This window comes from Canis aureus, chromosome 11, assembly GCF_053574225.1.
Source record: "Canis aureus isolate CA01 chromosome 11, VMU_Caureus_v.1.0, whole genome shotgun sequence".
Classification (NCBI taxonomy): domain Eukaryota; kingdom Metazoa; phylum Chordata; class Mammalia; order Carnivora; family Canidae; genus Canis; species Canis aureus.
The window spans coordinates 537,720-543,926 of NC_135621.1; positions in this window are offsets into that span (position 1 = coordinate 537,720).

Genomic DNA, 6,207 nt, shown 5'->3' on the forward strand with positions numbered 1-6,207 from the left:
ATAGAAATGCCATTGATTTCTGGGCATTGATTTTGTATCTGGCAATGCTACCAATTGCTGTATGTGTTCTAGCAATCTTGGGGTGTAGGATTTGGGTTTTCTAGGTAGAGAATCATATCATCATTGAAGAGGGAGAGTTTGACTTCTTCTTTTCCAATTTGAATGCCTTTAATGTCTTTTTGTTGTCTGATTGCTGAGGCTAGGACTTCCAGTACTATGTTGAATAGCAGTGGTGAGAGTGGACATCCCTGTCTTGTTCCTGATCTTAGGGGAAAAGCTCCCAGTGCTGCCCCATTGAGAATGATATTTGCTGTGGGTTTTTCGTAGATGGCTTTTAAGATGTCGAGGAACGTTCCCTCTATCCCTACGCTCTGAAGTGTTTTTTTTTTTTTCTGAAGTGTTTTGATCAGGAATGGATGCTGTATTTTGTCAAATGCTTTCTCTGCATCTAATGAGAGGATCATATGGTTCTTGGTTTTTCTCTTGCTGATATGATGAATCACATTGATTGTTTTACGAGTGTTGAACCAGCCTTGTGTCCCGGGGATAAATCCTACTTGGTCATGGTGATTAATTTTCTTAATGTACTGTTGGATCCTATTGGCTAGTATCTTGTTGAGAATCTTTGCATCCATGTTCATCAGGGATATTGGTCTGTAATTCTCCTTTTTGGTGGGGTCTTTGGTTTTGAAATTAAGGTGATGCTGGCCTCATGGAATGAATTTGGAAGTACTCTATCTCTTTCTATCTTTCCAAACATCTTTAGTAGGAGAGGTATGGTTTCTTCTTTAAACGTTTGATAGAATTCCCCTGGGAAGCCATCTGGCCCTGGACTTTTGTGTCGTGGGAGGTTTTGGATGGCCGCTCAATTACCTCCCTGGTTACTGGCCTGTTTAGGTTTTCTATTTCTTCCTGTTCCAGTTGGTAGTTTGTGGCTTTCTAGGATTGCATCCATTTCTTCTAGATTGCCTAATTTATTGGCGTATAGCTGTTCATAATATGTTTTTAGAATCGTTTGTATTTCCTTGGTGTTGGTAGTGATCTCTCCTTTATCATTCATGATTTTATTAATTTGAGTCTTCTCTATCTTCTTTTTAATCTGGTTGGCTAATGGTTTATCTATCTTATTAATTTGTTCAAAGAACCAACTCCTGGTTCTGTTGATCTGTTCCACATTTATTCTGGTCTCGATTTCCTTGAGTTCTGCTCGAATTTTAATTAAGTCTCTTCTTCTGTTGGGTGTAGGATATATCTGCTGTTTTTTTCTAGCTCCTTTATGTGTAAGGTTAGCTTTTGTATTTGAGTTTTTTCCAGTTTTTGAATGGATGCTTGTATTGCGATGTATTTCCCCCTTAGGACTGCTTTTGCTGCATCCCAAAGATTTTGAACGTTTGTGTCTTCATTCTCATTAGTTTCCATGAATCTTTTTAATTCTTCCTTAATTTCCTGGTTGACCCTTTCATCTTTTAACAGGATGATCCTTCACCTCTATGTGTTTGAGGTCCTGCCAAACTTATTGTTGTGATTTAGTTCTATTTTCAAGGCAGTATGCTCTGAGAGTATGCAGTGGGTGATCCCAGTCTATTGGTATCGGTTCAGACCCAATTTGTGTCCCAGTATGTGGTCGATTCTGGAGAAAGTTCCATGTGCACTTGAGAAGAATGTGTATTCAGTTGAGTTTGGATGTAAAGTTATATATATATCTGTGAAATCCATCTGGTCAGTGTATCATTTAAACATCTTGTTTCTTTGGAGATGTTATGCTTAGAATAACTATCAAGTATACAATGGGCTAGATTGAAGTCACCAAGTATATGGTAAGTATTATCTAAGTATTTCTTCACGTTGGTTATTAATTGGTTTAAATATTTGGCAGCTCCCACATTTGGGGCATTTATATTGAGGATCGTTAAGTCCTCTTTTTGGATAGATCCTTTAAGTATTATGCGTCTCTCTTCATCTCTCATTACAGTCTTCGGGGTAAACTTTAGTTTATCTGATAGAAGGATGGCTACCCCTGCTTTCTTTTGAGGACCATTTGAATGGTAAATGGTTCTCCAAACTTTTATTTTCAGGCTGTAGGTGTCCTTCTGTCTAAAATGAGTCTCTTGTAGACAGCAAATAGATGGGTCCTGCTTTTTTATCCAGTCTGAAACCCTGCGCCTTTTGATTGGGTCATTAAGCCCGTTCACGTTCAGAGTTACTATTGACAGATATGCGTTTAGTGTCATCATGATATCTATTCAGTCCTTGTTTTTGTGGATTGTTCCACTGAACTTCTTCTTAAAGGGGAATTTTAAGAGTCCCCCTTAAAATTTCTTGGAGAGCTGGTTTGGAGGTCACATATTCTTTCAGTTCCTGCCTGTCTTGGAATCTTGGAAGCTCTTTATCTCGCCTTTCATTTTGAATGAGAACCTTGCTGGATAAAGTATTCTTGGTTGCATGTTCTTCTCTGGAGGACCCTGAATATATCCTTCCAGCCCTTTCTGGGCTGCCAGGTCACTGTGGATTGTTCTGCTGTTACTCTAATGCTCCTCCCCATAAATGTCAGGGATTTCTTGTCTCTTGCTGCTTTAAGGATCTTCTCTTTATCTTTGGAATTTGCAAGCTTCACTATTAAATGTCGAGGTGTTGGACAGTTTTTATTGATTTTAGGGGGGGATCTCTCTATTTCCTGGATCTGAATGCCTGTTTCCCTTCCCAGATTAGGAATGTTTTCAGCTAGGATTTGTTCAAATACATATTCTGGCCCTCTGTCCCTTTCGGCGCCCTCGGGAAACCCAATTACACGTAGGTTTTTCTTCCTCAGGCTGTCGTTTATTTCCCTTAATCTGTCTTTCTGGTCTTTTAATTGTCTGTCTCTTTTTTCCTCAGTTTCCCTCTTTGCCATCAACTTGTCTTCTATGTCACCCACTCGTTCTTCCGCCTCGTTAACCCTCGTCATTAGGACTTCTAGTTTGGATTGCTTCTCATTCAATTTATTTTTAACATCTGCCTGATTGGATCTAAATTCTGCAGTCATGAAGTCTCTTGAGTCCTTTATGCTTTTTTCTAGAGCCACCAGTAGCTGTATAATCGTGCGTCTGAATTGCTTTCTGACATTGAATTGTAATCCAGATTTTGTAACTCTGTGGGAGAGAGGATTGTTTCTGATTCTTTCTTTTGAGGTGAGGTTTCCTTCTAGTCATTTTGCTCAGTGTAGAGTGGCCAAAAACAAGTTGAATTGGGAAAAAGAGAAAAAGAGACGAGAGAAAGAATGAAAGAAAAGAGAAAAAGAAAAAAGGAAGAAAAAAAGGAGAAAGAATAAATAGAGAAAGAAAAATAAAGAAAGGGGGAAAAAGTCTGGGGGAAGCAATCAGAAATAAAAATAAGAACCTGGGGGAGTATATTCTGATTCTGTATATTTTAAGTCCCTTGACTTCCCCTGGAACTTGTCCGTCTAGCTGGTCTTCTGGGGGAGGGGCCTGTTTTACTGATTTTCAGGTGTTAGCACTTGGGGGGCTGCTCTGTCCCCTGCCTGGTGCAGGGCTCAGTGGGGGTTGTTTACCCCGTCAGGCCTCAGGAGGAACAACCCCAGTGATAGCGGCCAGCTCTGGAAACCTGGATTCAGCCCCTGCAGTAACTCCTGAGCAGACAGTCTGCAGGGTCTGGAGGCTCTGGGGCTGGTTTCTGATCTGCTCAGCTCTGGGCAGGAGCGTCTTTGCTGTCCTGGGCCCTCCCGGCCTCTGCCTGTCCCGCGGAGGCCGAATCCTTGGCTGTGTCCCAGCGCCCTGTGCTCCAGGGCCTGTGCTATTGGATTTGCGCTCCTGGCCATGAGGCTGCCTCTCCCTGGAGCTGCCGCCCAGCCCCTCAGAGCTGCTCCCGGCCTCGCAGCCCCCTCAGGGATCCACCGCCTGAGCACCTCCGAGTTGCTCCCGGAGCCGCACAGCCCCCTCCGTACGGAGCCTCTTCCTCTGCTGGAGGCACCGCTGCCAAGCTGCTCCCGGGGCATGCAGCACCCTCTGTGCAGAGCCGCTGCCCGAGCCCCTCTGAGCTGCTCCCAAGTCAGTGCATGTGCCCTGCAGCCCTTAGGGAGTTTGGAGCACTCTCCTGGGAGTGCAGGTGTCTCTTAGTGTTCCAGGGAGCCCGAGGACATCCCCGCCCTCCTGGGGTCCTGCTCTGACTCCCTGCGGGCACCATTCTACCCAGGAAGATTGGTGCAGATCCTGCTTCTCCGAGACAGAGCTCTCCTGTCCTGGGGACACTCGCCCCGGCCTTAGCCCGGCTCCTCACGGGACCCCTCCCCCTTGGATGCCTTTTGTTTCTTTATTTCTTTTTCCCGTCTTCCTACCTTGATAGAAGCGCGAACTTTTCTCACTGTAGCATTCCAGCTGGTCTCTCTTTAAATCACAGGCAGAATTCGAAGATTTTCAGGATGATTTGAAGGTTATCTAGGTAATTTGGAGGTGACAGGTGACTTGGGGACCCTACTCTTCCGCCATCTTGCCTCTCCCCCTGTATGTTGCCTTTTAGATTAGTTGTTTCCCTCACTTTGCTAAAGCTTTTCAATTTGATGAAGTCCCAATAGGATTTTTGCTTTGTTTCCCTCACCTAAGAGGCATATCTAGAAAGAAGATCCAATGGCCAATGTCAAAGACGTTGCTGCCTATCTTTTCTACTTTGTATTGTTTCAGGTCTCACGTTTAGGTGTTTCATCCATTTTGAGTTTATTCTTTATATATATGGTATAAGAAAGTGGTCCAGTTTCATTATTCTGTATGTGGCTCCCTGGTTTTCCCGCACCATTTGTTCTTATCCTGAGGTCAGGGTTAGGGTTTGTTGAAGAGACTGTCTTTGTGCCTTTGGATATTCCTTCCTGCCTCGTTGTCAATTAATGGATCATAGAGATACAGGTTTGTATTTTGTTTCGGCTTTCCATTCTGTTCTGTTGATCTTAGGGTCTCCTGTTGGGAGATTCTTGGTTGCTGATTCAATTTCTTTGCTGGTTATCTGTTCAAGTTTCTTATTTCTTCCTTTTTCATTTTTTCTGTTATATATTTCCAGGAATTGATCTGTTTCTTCCAGGTTCTAGGTTGCTGGCATATAATTTTTCATAAGGTTCTCTTATAATCATTTGTATTTCTCTAGTGTTGGTTGTTATTTCTCTTTTCTCATTTGTGATTTTAATTGGATCCTTTCTCATCTTTTTATCTTTTTTCTTTTTTAAAGATTTTATTTATGAATTCATGCGAGACACAGAGAGGCAGAGGTATAGGCAGAGAGAAAATGAGGCTCCATGTGGGGAGCCTGAAGTGGGATTTGATCCCCCAAGACCCCAGGGTCAAGACCTGAGCCAAAGCAGATGCTCAACCACTGAGGCACCCAGGTGCCTTGCTGATTCAATTCCTATGCTAGTTATGGGTCTGTTCACATTTTCTATTTCTTTATATTTCAGTTTTGCTCATTTGCACATTTCTAGGGATTTCCCAATTCTTCCTGGTTTCCCAGTTTGTTAGCGTATAATCTTTCATAGTATTCCCTTATAATTACCTTATTTTCTGGTGTTGATTGTGATCTCTCTTCTCTCTTTTGTGATTTTATTTATTTAGGTCTTTTCTCTTTTCTCATTGATAAGGCTGACTAGGCCTTGATCCATTTTCGTAGTTATTTTGAAGAACTAGTTTTTAGTTTCATTATTCCATTCTATTGTTTTGTTGTTTCTGTATTGTTTCTTTCTGCTCTCATCTTTAATTTTTCCCTTGTTCTGTTGGCTTTAGGCTTTGTTTCTTATTCCTTTTCCAGCTCCTTTAGGTGTAGGGTTGGGTTGTGTATTGGAGACTTCTTGTTTCTTGAGGTAGGCCTGTATTGCTATGTACTTCCCTCTAAGGACTGCCTTTGCTACATCCCAGAGGTTTTGAAGAAACATGTTTTCATTTTCATTTGTTTTAAATTTCCTCTTTAATTTCCTGGTTGCTCCATTCATTCTCTAGTAGAAAAGTCATAGTCTCCACGTATTTTTGGTCTGTCCAAATTTTTTCTTACTGTCGACTTCGTGTTTCATAGCCTCGTGGTCTGAAAATGTACATCGTGTGATACCAACCTTCTTGTACCTGTTGTACCTGTTGAGGGCTGATTTGTGGCCCATGATATGATCTATTCTGGAGAATGTCCCATGTGCACTTGAAAAGAATGTGTATTCTGCTTTAGGAATAAATGTTCAGACTATAT